A 15,085-nucleotide genomic window follows, 5' to 3' on the forward strand; every position below is an offset into this window, starting at 1 on the left:
CAGACCCCCACGCCCAGCCTTCTGGATTCCCCCTGAGGCCAGGGACTCGAGCTATTCCAAGCCCACACTTCTTTTTGATGAGACAGAAATAAGAGATTAGAAGAGTGGATGGCTGGGACCAGAGAGTGTTTTCCAGATCTCCACCAAAGCACAAAGAATAAGGAAAGTGTGCCCACCAAAGTGACTGCCTGCATGGGTCAGGGGCACTCACCCCAGGTCCTATACCCAGGTACTCACCACAGAGCCGGGGAAGCTCTTGGCTGCCCTACCTGGAAGGTGAGGACCACACTACCTTAATTACAATATTTGTCACCAAAGGAATATGAGATAAGTTTATGAAACCCTTGCAGGTATGGTAGGCCATCACCAGACTGCAGATGATACTGGGTTCTCCAGTTTCCAGATCCGTAAACGGCCAGAGAAGCAGCTTTGAGGGGGACTTCGAAGGAATTTGACCAAGGTCGGGTCACCCTACAAAGTCTCAGTGTCTGCCCGACCCCCAAACCTGTGCTCTTAACCCTCCCAGTCTTAACATCGGATATTCGGACATTAGAGAAAACAAATCTTGTCTTAAAAAATTCATTGATGGAAACAACCATAAGGAAATCTAGCCACCTGGGGACAAACAGGCCTTAAGATGTCAGATTTTTCTATCTTACTGCAAGACACAAAGACACTGAAATTAATTCAAGCCCTCTCTCCTGCTCTGGCTTACATTTTGGTCTCCTGAGGACCTGGGGGGATCAGTGAGTGTGGGAATAGCAAGGGAGGAACAGAAAAAAGTCAAAGCAAAGAGAGAGATTTTAAAATGTAAATCTGCAGGAGCAGGTCCGAAAGGCCCAGCTCATGGGCTGTCTATGCATCCAGGACTGGAGCTCGGGACTTGGCACAGGTCACTGGGGCTTCGTCCTCCTTATCGTGTTATCTCGGGGCGGGGGGAGGGGCTCCCCGTGTCCCCACCCTACACTGTCTCAATGTCCGCAGGAGGCACTGCCTCTAGTCATGCGACAGACTTGCTGAAATTGTTGGGACAGAATATTAGAATGTTCTCTGAAGCGTTCCCATTTTATCTGGTTCGAGTTCCAGCAGCTAGCTGAGGCAGACGCCATTCCCATCACTTGCTGCCTCGCTCCGATGAGGATTGATGTGTAACATCAGAGAGAGGACTGATTATAACAAGGTCTGACGGGGCGCCCGACGTCTTCATTCCTTTGCTCTTTACTTCCTTCCTTCCCCTTCACCCTGCGTCTCTTTTTATTGATTGATTCCCTCAACCAATAGACAGGGTGCACTAGGCTTCGTGGCTGGGCTGGGATTCAGAGAGAAGAGATTCAGCGCCTTCCCTCAAGGAACTCATTCTTTAGTTAGGGAGTCAGACCATGAAACCCAGGCAGAAGCCAGCCCAGCACATCCAAAGGCGTGGAGCCTTGACAGAGGGAGAACATTCAGGAACGAGCTAGAGCAGAGACTGGCCATGGTAGTGGCTCAAAGCCGGAGCGGCCAGCTAAGTGAAGGCATTTGGACTTGGGCCCATGTCAGTCACGTCCTATTGATCCTACCCCTTAATACACCTCCTATCCATCCTTGACCGCTGTCCTGCTCAGACACTCATCATCTCTCACCCGGACGTTACCTCCTTCCAGACCCACACCGTTCCGCTGCAGCAGTTGATTTCCACGGTCCCCAGTTGGTGACACTACTTAACTGCTCAAAACCGCTCAGAGGCTAGAGTTCCAGTCAGCCGACTGGTGAGGGCCAGTCCAGGCCCTGGGACACCAGCCATGGGACATTACTTGCATCGGAGGGAAGAGGAAAGCACTGAACTGGATCTCTTGCCTCCCATACAAGTACCGGTGCTGGGGGGCTTTTCCCTCCCATGATCATGTCTGGATATCCAGGGTCCACCCTGCGGATGTTTTTGTCACAAGGGGGTGTGTGTATTTAGATCGGGGAAGAATGGTTTGGCAAACAAGGCAGTTCGGATGAGCTGCACCAAGCCATCCTTGGGCACAAGCAAGTGGCCGGTCTTCAGCAGGGCCACCTTCCAGTGCAGGCCCCCCACCCCTCGCCCCCCAAACTCCCCCGCCCCACCCCTTACCCTACCTCCACCCCAGCACTGAGCTCTTTCCTCAAACCTCCTCCAGATAACCTCAGCCAGGACCCGCCATCCACACCCTGTCGTCACTTTCCGGGCAAGGTAAACCCACTCTTTCCTGCCCCTCGTCCCCTCCTAAGTTTTGATATGTGGAGACACCGTGAGCCATTCGTGAGCCATTCGTATAAAGGGCTTTGCTTTCTGATCGGCCAAACGATCAAACAAAACAAAACACAAACTTCTTTGTCCTTTCAGGATCCGGTCTCCAGTAAATCAAAATGTTTGGTTTTCCCGGCTGGGGGTCTTGAATGAGCTTATTTTGGAAGTCAAAAGATAAGCAAACATTTTCTCTTTCATTTCAACTGAGGAGAAGATGCGAATCATCTTGAGGCAATACCAAAACAAAACCAAATTCCCACGCTGATAATTGGGCCACTTAGTGATCTTACTGATTCCTCTGAGTTCAGTTTCCTCGTGTATGAAATTGGAAGCAGGCTGTTGGACGGATTCAAGATAACGTAAGGACATCACCCAACTCGTACACTAGCTAGCAAATAGCAACTAGGGGCACCTGGCTGGCTCGGTTGGACGAGCACTCGACGCTTGATTTCAAGGTCATGAGTTCGAGCCCCACGTTGGGTGTAGAGATCACTTAAAATAAACAAATAAAACGTGATGAATAGCCGCTATTGTTGTCACCAAAAATGATTTAATTACTGAAGAGCAAAGAGGAAATCATGAAATCATTTTGAGGAGGATTGCAAAGTGCTCCTAACCTAAAAGAGAAATAAATAAGGAAGAAAAAAAAAACCCCAAAATACTGTATAATGGGTGAGTTTGGCCATTTGTCCCAGAAGCCCGACCCCAGAGAACCGATCTCTAGGCAGCGTCCAGATGAATGCACATCAGTGTCAGCCGGGTGTCCTGCCCCACTTGGCCGGGCTTGTCCAAGCAGGGGCTTGGTTGATTACACTCTGAGCTGCAGGAAGGAAGTCTATTCAGTGAATCAAAGTAAACAGGGAGGGGAAGGAGTCTTACTGGTGACCCTGCAGGGTAGCTCCCACTGCCTTCAGAACAGCTCCGACAAGGGTGGGGAGCCTCTTGGATGAAGCCCTGAATGAAGACGAGTCCTCCTTGCTCTGGGAAGACCTTTCTGTAACCGAGGGTGAATCCTAAATCCACCCAAGAGGCACCCGGGAGAGGGGGCTGCCCCAGCCTGTCAGGTCAGCCCCTCATCCCTGGTGGATGCTGGAGTCAGAAGCCATTGCCACCAGATCAGCCTCCCTTCCACCATGCAGAGAACAGGGAGCTTCTGAGCCAGTCCCTGTGATAGAAACGGGAGCCCCGGGCCCCACTGCACTCAGCCCTGAAAGCCTCCGGATGCTCCACTCAGCTCTAATTCCACGCTCATGAAGCAATCGTATATTGGAAACTCGACCTTGGTATAGACTTTGGTAGAAACAGGGTGCCGTGGGTGCACTGACAACCTCTGCATCTCCGAGGCTGAGGACTGGGCTGGGGGATGCTGTTGATACCAAGGGCTGCCCCCCACCCCGAGAAGAGTAAATATCAATAGTACCCAATGTTCACTGAGCACTGACTACCTATGAGGCACTATTCTAAGTGCCTCGTACTTATTCTCTCATTGAATCTCCTAACAACCCTATGAGAGCAGGCGTTGTGATTAGCATCCATTATCTGGGCCAACTGAGGCCCTGAGGGATTAAGAGATTCCCCCAACTTCACATCGGGAGTAAGTGGCAGGGCTGGGATAGAAATCAGAGCCCCGTGCTCTTAACCAGTATCCCACCCAGCCTCCCTGAGGGGGCTCCCCCAAGCTCTAGACAGAGCATGAGCTCTGGAATTGGGCTGCATTGAGTATCAACTGTTAGTCATAGGAATGGGGGTGGGAACCTCGTTCAGAAGGCATCGTTGATTGAAACAAGAGAGAAGCATCGCTTTCCACTCTGCCATGGGCCTGTGTCTCCCAGCCCTACTCACCCAAACACCACCACAGGCACGCTCACGAAAGCAACAGGATTTTCCGGATGTCCAGCTCCCCCATGAAAGAAGGAACAAGAAAGAGCTGGGGCCAATGGAACGCTCTATACTTTTGTTGTGGGGAAAGGCAAAGAGAAGCAGAGAGAATCTGGAACCGTTTCCTTGGTGCTACGGGGGTAGGGTGCAGGGATATCAGAAATTCACTGGGAGAAGCGAGGGGAAGGGAATTGGAGATAAGTGGGATCTCCACTTGGCAGGAGAGCACATGTATGATGGACTCACCCTTCCTCCCTACACTGGCTAGAATCAAACCCGAGAGGAGACTAGAAAAGACCCCTCAGGATCTGTAGACAGAACAGGCTGCCTCCTGACGCCGCCCTCCCCCTCCCCACACAGAGGAGGGCAGCAAAGGCCTAGAGGGTGCGCATGCCCTGGGAGTCTCTGCTTGGAAGCTGAAATGGCCTGACAGTGACTCAGAAACCACGGATGTTCTTGAGGCTGATGGGTTCTTATAGATTGTACAGGCAGCTCCCTTCGTGGGCTGCGAAACCACAGGATGGGCCGTGACCACTCTCAAGGAAGGAGCCTTACACGGCAAAGAGCCCTCTGAATCTTAAAGCAAACACAGACTCCGCTCCCTCCGAGACCAAAGCACCTCTGGGGATACAACAGGCCCCAACGGGGACCCTTGTCCTAGAATTCTCCTCAATGAAAACATCATTTGGGGTAGTAATACAGGCAACAGCAATGACAGCCTTTTACCAAGTGTTGCTTGAGGGCCAGGCATTGTGTTCAGAGCTATATATGTTATATATATAATTATTTCATCCTTAAAGCCACCCCAGAAGGTAGCTGCTCTCATTTTGCCCCCTTTCGAAATAAGGAATCTGAGGCCTAAGGGAGATAAAGTAACTTGGCCACATTGCACGGCCAATAAGTGGGAGAGACAGACATTCAACTCAGGTCGGCGGTCTCCAGGGCCTGTGTTTCTAACTACATTTTTATGCTATAGTGTCCCTCATCCTGTGCCAATGTCCTCCTCCTCCAGGAAGCCTTCTTTGATGCCCCCTTCCTCTACACAAAAGTCCTCTCTCCATCCTCTTGGGTCTCGCAGCATATCTTTTCATACCATTATTTGGACATCTCCCTTATACTACTTTGTAGTATTTGCCTCCCAGACTCTCCCTGGGAGTTTGGCCGTTGTGATGAGGTGTGGGGGAAACGACCTACACTAAACAAACTCATACGAGACTGATTGATAAACCTGGAAGGCAGTTTATTAATTTATACTGAGAAATGAAACCAGCCGGCAGACGGGAATCCTGAGGTTGACTGGTCAGCACAATCTCTTTCAGGAAGGATAGACTTTTGGGAAAGGAAATCAATACCAGAAGGTTCTTTGTTCAGTACAAAGTCAGAGTGAAGGGAGTTGACGGACTGACACTTAGGTAAAGCCTGACACACCCCTATAAAGCCTCCTACCTGCCAAGGAGTCCGAATCCAAGGCAGGGATCCCTATGGGTGTCCTCTTCTCTGGATAGTGCTGGATTGTTCTGGATCCCAGGAAGATCCTGCCTTTCTGGCTGCCTGTATCATGACTGTGCCTAGCCTTTTTGTTAGCTTGTTTGTTTAGATTATTTCTGCATACCTGATAGAACTGAGAGGGAATCTACCATTGAGACCCAGTGAAGAAGAAGAATCAATACTGTGCTGCCCTTTGCAGAGCCTTGACTTCCACGTGGCCATTTCATCTCTGTGCTGCTTTGCAACAGAGGGATGGCAGATGGCAAAAAAAAAAACATGGAAGCCAGACTGCCTAGGTCTGAATCCCGGAGAGTCGGTTTCCCTATCTCTCTGTTGCAGATAATAATAGCACCCTCCTCATCATTTGTCGGGAGAGTGCAACGAGTTAGTACACTTAAAGTGCTTAGAACAGTGTCTGGCATCTGGTAAGCACTCAATACTTGTTAGTGATGATTAATAATTCATTTTATAGATGGAAAAACTGAAGCCCAGAGAGATAAAAAGTCAACTAAGATCATGCAGCCTGTAAGTGGCGAAGCGATCATTCAAAAGCAAACTGGCTTCCTTCAGGTGCCAAGGGTTTCTCCCAAACCCAGTTTCTTAGCCTTCACCCTTCATGGGAATCCCAAGAGGAGCTTGTTTAAAAATGCAGATTCAGGCGCGCCTGGGTGGCTCAGTCGGTTAGGCGTCCAACTTCAGCTCAGGTCATGATCTTATACTCCGTGAGTTCAAGCCCCGTGTTGGGCTCTGTGCTGACAGCTCGGAGCCTGGAGCCTGCTTTGGATTCTGTTGACTCCTTCTCTCTCTGCCCCTCTGCCTCTCACTCTGTCTCTCTTTCAAAAATAAATAAACATCAAAAAAAATTTTTTTAATAAATAAATAAAAATAAAAATGCACATTCACCACCCACCAGAAAGGGTAACCTTTAAAAGGATGAAACCATCGAGGTCTGGCGAGGACTCAGGACAACCAGAGGGAGTTAGGTAGGCACCGTCACTTGAGAAAGGTATTTGGCAGTTTCAAATGGAGCGAGAAAACACCTGGCTGGTGTCAGCCAGGGTCAACCAGGGGAGAGAACCACTCTTGGTGAGGTGCTTGGGAATTCAGCCCTACTCACTGTGGGAGCTGGTTAAGCACTCTTGGGAAACTCTGGTCTTTGCTTCTCAAGTTGGAGCTTCGATGCCACAGGTCAGACAGCCAGGAACAGAACGCGGATCTGGGGGAGATCAAGGAACAGGCTGGACCCCATAAGCTCTAACCGGAACCACCCCCTCCCCCCCCCCCCACCAAAGGATGAATTTCTGAATCCCAGAAACCCCGTGTCAGTTTTGGCTGTGTCTGTCACCGACGATGTGGGTATTTTGCAGAAGCCAGTGTTTCGCCACCAGCTAAACACAGACACACGTGACTCAGGAGGAGGAACCAGCTGCTTGTTCCTGTCAGCAAGGGGTGTCAGCGGAGCAGCCACAACATGTGTGAGCTACAGAAGGACTGCTGATTCCCTTCCACTTTCCAAATCCCCTCAAGAATCCCCCCCTCGTGGCCCCACCCCAACCAGAAACATAAGGAAGAGAATCCTGTGTTAGCCACCACACCTACCCTACGATCAGGCAATTCCACTCTAGATATTTACCCAAGAGAAACAAGTGCATATGTTCACCAAAAGACATGTGCAAGAATGTTCATAGCAGCTTTATTCATAATAGCCAGAAGCTGGAAACAGCTCAAATGCCCATCGATAGGAATACGGCTAAACAAATTGTCCTATACTCACACAATGGAATACCGCTTTGCAATAAAAGGAACAAAACTATTGGTACACACAACATAGATTAATTTTGCTGCCATGATGTTGAGCAGAAGAAGCCAGACACAAAAGCATGTATGATGTACAATTCTTTTTGCGTTAAGTTCAAGGACAGGCAAAACCAACTAGCAGTGACAAAAATCACAGTGGCTGATCACTGCCGGGGACAGGTGGGTTAATCACTTCGCCACTTGATGGAATCTTGGGGGCCCCTGGGAGTGTTCTCTGTCTTGATCTCGGTAGCAGCTATACAGTTCTAGCCACATGTCAAAATCCACTGGGTTATACACTTAAGGCGTGTGCCCTTTACTGAATGTATGCTGTGCCTTCGTTTCAATTGGAATGCAGATTCCTGGCCCCGCCCCCAGAGATACCTACCAGCTCTGATGCCCTTGAGGGACCACCGTAGGGGAAAACGGCCCTGTGTGTGCCTCATTTCTTCAGTTTGCTCCCCACTCTGTATAGACAGTCATCTTTGAATTCATCTGAAAACCAGCCTTTTCGAGGAGAGAGAACATCCGATTTTAATCCTACTTCTCTGGGATTTGGAAAAGCAATTCCTGTTCAAAAAGCATCCCCCCACCCCCACCCCTCCGCCCAAGGTGTGGGACTTAATCAAACAAAGCTCCTTCCTAGAAAGGACATCAGGAAGGTGTGCTAACACTCTCTGAAAGTCGAATTGCTCTTGGTTTTAAGATGCCAGGTAGGTTTCACGGACCATTCCTTTGGGGACTTCTAGGAATGGAAGCTACCGTGTTTTCACAACACTTTCCCATATCCTGAACACCGCTCAGCCGCCCTCTCCTGGCAGGATCGGGCCCAGGACAGCTGCCTCTATCTTCAGAGGCTGAATCATTTAGGGACCGGAGGTCCCCGCTCCATGACAGGGAGGCACCCTCCCTGGGGAAGCTGTTGAAGGTCATGAGAGTCCCGGACATGATGGCCTGAGCTTCCGCACAGCTCAAAATGAGGCTAATTCCCTTTCCTCCTGTTTGAAACCCAGCCGTACCTGTGGAGCAGGTGACGCCGATGTGCGTTCAAGTGCCTGTGTCCCCTCCGAGCCTCCGTTTCCATCCTTCACTGGTGCACGTGGGCTGTGCGATGCTGCATCCTGATGGAGGAAAGGCAAGAGACAGAACAGTCCCAAGTATTCACACAGTTCCCCACAATTGGCCAAACAAAGCCAAATTCCTCAAGCCCTCCCTGAACACCTGCGTACCACCACGGCCTCTCCCCTGGCCCCCGCCCTCCAGCTGGAAAGGATGCAGAGTCTTCTGGGAAGGGTTTGGTTTCAGGGTCCCCAGTGAGAAGCCGATACCTCCCAGAGGCTGCTCATCAGTGCCAAGCGGATAGGTATCTGGGCTCAGGGGAAGTGACACCAAAGAGGTGCCATTGACAAATCAAGTGAATAGGCTCCAGCCCAGCACCCGAGCAAGTGAGAGAGGCAGCAGTAGCACAGAGATGCCCAGATTCCACTAGGCAGTCAGAGGCCTGAGGCTTCTGGAAGAGCAGATACAGGCTGAGTGTCCCTTCTGTGTGCTGTCACCCTGCCACCAGGTGACAAGTCAGCTGCTGAACCTCCCTTCCATCTACCAAAGCCAGGCAGCCAGGGCAGCCAGAGAGCAGCCTGCTACACTGTGACTTGAGCTACTTGAAGCTGGCCTGCCTCACCCTGCCACTTGCTGATGGGCCCAGTCCCCCCACCTCCTAACCCACCCACCCCCCACCTTCCCCCCCTCCCCCCACCACCTCCCCAGCCATATTAACAATGCAAAGGAGAGGCCCCAAGTAGACTCTGGAAACAAAGAGGTCCAAAGCAAGTCATGGGATTGGAGGAACACTGACCAATCAGGCTCCAAGAAGTAGGGCTGGCAGATTGATCCAGAAAGGGCAGCAGGAACGAACTGATACCTGCTGAGCTCTGTGCATGGCTTGGTTTATACCTGGTCATGCTGATGGATTCCGTGTGTGGAGGGTCTGGATAGCTCAGGGCTCAGGGGTGATGCATATAATCACCTATGCACCTATAGTTCCCTGGCTTGGGGACCAGAAGGGCCCAGAGCTGGAGTTACACCAATCAAAAATGAGCCCTGGGACTGAGGCTGCCTCACGCCTGCAGAAAGTGCCCAGGGAAGCTGGAACCTGACCCTGAGGCAAGACTGGGGGTGCCTGAGACCAGTCCTGGGAGCACTGGCTTAACTGGCTTGGAGAAAGACGCATAGTCTGGACTATTTGGGGACCTAGTCCTGAGTCATTTGTCCGGATTCCTCAAGAGAGGAGATTCCAGGAAAATGGCAAGAACAAAACTGCCTGAGGACTTCCACTAAAGAGCTTCAGTATCATTGCGAAGAGAGCTGTTCCCCTCTCAGCTCTGACAGGAGATCTGCCCCCCTGGGAAGGGGCCATGAGCATCAGCAGGAGGCCGGAGAGCAAGCAACAACCGGCATGAGACAGGACAACCACTCAGCGGGACATCTGGGAGGCGTTGGCCCCCAACAAGTCTACAGGATTGAGGCCTGGGTGTCAAAGGTCACTGTGATCTCTGCCCAAGCCTGTGTTGGCCATCCCTGGTCCACAAGCCTCCCTCCAGCTGTGACACACTCTCCCTGCGTGACTATGAATGAGCGCCTTCTCCTCTGAGCCCCCTCCTCAACCAGAAAAGAGGACGGAAATTGCACGGAGCTTTCTCCCAGAACAGCAGATCTGGAAGCCCTTGCTCTGAATCTGCATGGCACCGTCCCCCACCCCCGTGCCCTCCATCATCAACATGGTGGGCAGCAGGCCCAAGAACGCTGGCACTGAGTGAGGGCCTCTGGCTGGGGATGGCTTTGGTGCTGAGATGCTGGGGTGTGTGGAGGGCCAAAAGGTGGCCCAGTCAGGGAGAGAACTGCATGTCACCCCTCAGGCAGGCTGCCTGGGCTCCGACACCTCATGGCTGTCTGTCCCTCACAGGGAGGACCCGCCACTCTCCATTTACTAAAGTGATCTGAAACTTTGAACAGGCCACACAGCTCCCGGGCCTGGCTCTGCCTCACGGAGCCCTCTGTGCCACCTGGCTCCCGCAGGAAGCCCCCTGCTTTATCCTTTACTGCCTCGTCCCCAACCAACTCCTACTCATCCTTCAGAGCTTTGCTCAAATACAACTTCCTGAAGAGCACGGTCACGGAGCCCCAGGGCGGACGCACTGTGGCCAGTACTCTTTCGTAGAATCGATCTTTGCTGGTAATTACGCATTTGGGTTTGGGGTGACCTGATTCCTGAGTCCTCCCCCTGCCCTTCAGGTGCATAAACACTCACCAGCACACAACGGGGGTGGCCAGTTTCTGTCATTCAACAACTATTCATTGAGCGATTGCTGGGGGCCAGGGGCTACAGAGGTATCGTGGGTACAAAGTCAAGTGGGTACAAAGTCAACCACCCTGCTCTGGTGGAGCTTACGTTCTAGTAAAAAGAGACAGCCAATAAGCTGTCTATTTATTATAATAAATAATATAAAAATATAATAAATATCTATTTATTATAGAAACGTAATAAATAGATAACTTACATAGCACGTTGGCAGGTTATGAGTGCTTTGGGAAAGAGGAAAAGTAGAGCAGATGTGGGGGTGTGGGTGGAAGCATGAGGTGCCAGACTAGGTGGGGAGAGCTCATTGGAAAGGGGGGCACAGGCGAAACCTTGAAGGAAGCAAGGACTTGGCAGAGGGCCGCTGGTCACCGTCACATCTCCAGCCTGAGGCCCCGTACTTGGCACCCAGTAGTCATTTGAGAAGTTACTGAACAGAAGAATAGACGTGTGACTGGATGGACGGTCTCTGTGTAGCTATGTTTAATGTCCAGCCAAGTCACTGTGTTACCTGGACCTAGGGGACCGGCATGGTCATTATGGTTGGCCCCTCCCCCAAACATCTCTTTCCTCCGCCCACTGCTCAGCAGTCACGTGACTCAGCTCACCTGCTGGGCTGCCCTGATGAGTCCAAGGTCGTTAAGGTGGTATCACGTTCCTCACCCAGGAGACTGATTGGGGATCCTGATTTCAGTCAATCAGTGTATATTACCCTCCGGATGATGATTAGAGGGGATTGACCTAAGATACCCCAGGGAGAAGGGAAAGACTTTTAGCCCATGACTGGCGGAGGCCTGCTTTCTCCTGGATATGGATAAGGAGTTATGTGCTAGCAAATTTGGGTTGAGTTTTCCAAAAACTGAACAAATACGGGCCCTTCCTTCCACTTCCACGTGTGCTGCCTTGATCCCTCACCAGGAAGCTTTTCCCAATTTGCCAAGGTCATGGAGGGGTCTCCACACTGTCCAGTCCTCTCTCTGTGTACCACCCAGCATTGGCTCCTTGATTCTCACCACCACCCTGTGAAACACGTATTATCCCCATCTTAGAAGCAAGGAGATAGTCCTACAGAAGTGAAGAAACTTGAGTTCGGTGAAGCTACTGAACTATACCTTGACCAAAAAGCTGCCTCTGAAGCCATGACCAGCTGCCGGTCACAGAAGGTAGAGGACAGAGGCTCCCGAGGTCCTGCACGTGCTGTGGAAGAGGCCAGGGGTCCAGCCGTCTCGGGGTCTCCCGCCTGGACCCACCAATGCTGGTCCCCTCCACTTGCAGCCTGGCTATCTCTCATTCCTTAGGTGGGTCTTGCCTCAGGCAAGAAATTCCTCTTTTTTTAATTTTGAATTTTAAATTATTAAAGAGATAATATATGCCCCGGGTTTTCAGAAACAAACAGCACAAAAGGTTACGTAGTAAAAAGTAAGTCTGCCATGATCCAGGGCAGGGTGGCTGTGGTGGGCACATAGCAGGGGGACACGTCTATTACTCACATCCACAGACCCCTCCAATGACCCTGAGAGGCGAGCACGGGCTCCTGGCTGGACAGACACCGCTGCAAACCCAGCACTTCCCTCTCAAGGACTCTCAAGCAGACTCCTTCCAAGACAAAATTCTGGGCAGCTTCTGTTACTTGTTTTGTTTATGTCCTTCCAGAGATAGCCGGTGCATGCATCAGTATGTGTGTGTGTGATTACATATATCTCATCCCGCAGGGTTTGAAACAGGTGATAATACACCACCGCACTGTTCTGCACCTTGCTGCAACTTCGAATCTCTGCTTTTGTTCCTTATAAGAACATAGAAACTTCCTTCATTCGTTTCTTCTTTTCTTTTCCTTTTTCTTTTTTTTTTTTTTTTAAAGTAGGCTCCATGCCCAAAGTAGGGCTTGAACTCTCAACCCTGAGATCAAGAGTCCCATGCTCTACCAACTGAGCTGGCCAGGGGGCCCTTCATGCTTTTTGATGACTGTATATGGATGTACTAAAATGTATGTAGCCAATCCCTTTTGATGAATTTAGGTTATGTGTGTTACATCAGATGCTACCACAAACAAGGCAGCATTGACTATCAATCTACAAATGCCTTTGTGTTCATTTTAAGAATTACCGAAGGATAATGTCCTAAAGAGTCAATTTTGGGGTCAAAAAGGATATTCGTTTTCAACATAATAGCTGCTGTCAAACTGTCTTGCAAAGTGGTCAAATAATACTCCCTCCCATAACGAATGAATACCTCTTGCCCCTACCGTGGAAAGACAAGAAATTCATGGGCCCACTATGCAGGGCATGGAGGAGGGAGCGTTGGCCTGTCACATTACCCTCGTCATTAATAAGACCAAGGACCAGAATGGTAAGAGGAAGGACTTTGGGGTCAAACAGTACAAGACTTGAGTCTGGGCCCTGTTACTTACCTGCTATGTGCCTCAAGTAAACGTCTTAACCTGTGGACCACAGCTTCCCAACATGTAAAGTAGAAATTCAAAATCGTATGCATTTCACAGGGTCATTATAAAGAGCCAGTAATAAAGTGGTAGTTATGCAAGGTAAATTAGTTCTGGAGATCTGTACAACACAGTGCCTAGAGATAATAATACTTCGCTGCACCCTTAAAAATCCGTTAAGAAGGTAAATCTCATGTGAAATGCCCTTACCACAATGAAAGAAAAAGAACTGTTTGGGGCGCCTCCCGGGCTCAGTCAGTTGAGCATTTCAGCTCAGGTCATGATCTCATGGTTCGTGAGTTCGAGCCCCACATCGGGCTCTCTACTGTCAGCGCAGAGCCTGCTTTGGATCCTCTGTTCCCCTCTCTGTCCCTCCCCCATTTGTGGGTTTTTTTTTTCTCTCTCTCTCTCTCCCTCAAAAATAAAGACTTCAAAAATATATTAAAAAAAAAAAAAAAAAGAATTCGCTAATGGATATACTTTGACCCCAAGATGGGGAAAAAAAGAGCCAACAGAGATTATGTATACATAAAGCTTCTAGTATAGTGCCTGGCACACAGTGGGAGCTTAATATCTGAGAATTAATTTTTGTAGTCGGCAGCCTTCTGAATCTGAGTGTCCTCTTTGTCCGTTAATGGCTTTGATCTGGATTTGGCTCAAGCAAGCCCTGGGGAAGCACTGAGCACAGGAGCAGGGAGGGGGCACAGGGTGGCTCTCAGGGCCCCAGGCTGGGAGGGGCTGGTGGACTCCAGAGAGGTGATCTGGCTGGGACCGGTTCAGGCCGTGGGAATGATGGTAGCCGATAGGGCAGATGGTGTGGAGGAAGTAAAATGGAACGGGAAGTCAAGTTAGACTGTGTCATAAGATAGTTCAGTTTTTCCTAAAGGGGGTTGTGTGTACAAGATGATCTTTAGTGATTTTTATATACTATTAATTTCTTTAAAATTTTTTATTGTACACTGAAAAATATAACCAACACATTTAACAGATGATTCCAAGGGGCTCTTACTTAGGATAATGCTAGAGTAGGCGTTTGAATGTTTAAAAAGTGAGTTGATTTAAATTTAAAGATTCAGTAAATCATAGTACATGATGTGTGAGCCACAGTTATCCCCCAAAGCATGATGGCAATACATTAATGACTGAAGTTCTTTAAACACTGATGCACAAAGCCAGCGATGGAATTTAGTGCAAGTTCTGGAAGCAGACAGCATGAAGATCAAGCCCAGCTCTGCAATTTACCCTGTGGGCACGTGGATCTCAGATTCCTGATCTGTAGAATGGGCATAATATTAGTTTTTGTTCACAGGGTTGTCATGCAGATTGAATGAAATCACATACGTGACTCACCTCCCTGTCTGGAATGGAGTAAGCCCCTAACAAACACGATCACTATAATTATTAGAGTGAGTCTAGGCTAAAGAGTTTTGATTTTATTACCAATAATTGTGGTTTTGTTCGTATAGCATTCTGTTGTGAAAATAATATTTCTATTTTTCACATTTATTTTTGAGAAAGAGAGAGCATGAGTGGGGGTGGGGCAGAGAGAGAGAGGGAGACAGAGACTCTGAAGCTCCAGGCTCGGCTGTCAGTGAAAAGCTAGACGTGGGGCTCAAACTCACAAACTGTGAGATCATGACCTGAGCCCAAGTCAGACCCTCAACCGACTGAGCCACTCAGGCCCCCCTGAAAATAATACTGCAACATTAACATAGAAGATTCTTTTTTTAGTGTTTATTTATTCACTTTTGAGAGAGAGTGTGTTGAGGCTGGGGAGAGGGGGAGGGGCAGAGAGAGAGAATCCCAAGCAGGCTCCACACCATCAGCTCAGAGCCCGACTCAGAGCTTGAACCCAGGAACCGCTGAGATCACG

Source organism: Neofelis nebulosa, chromosome 10, assembly GCF_028018385.1.
Source record: "Neofelis nebulosa isolate mNeoNeb1 chromosome 10, mNeoNeb1.pri, whole genome shotgun sequence".
NCBI classification, from domain to species: domain Eukaryota; kingdom Metazoa; phylum Chordata; class Mammalia; order Carnivora; family Felidae; genus Neofelis; species Neofelis nebulosa.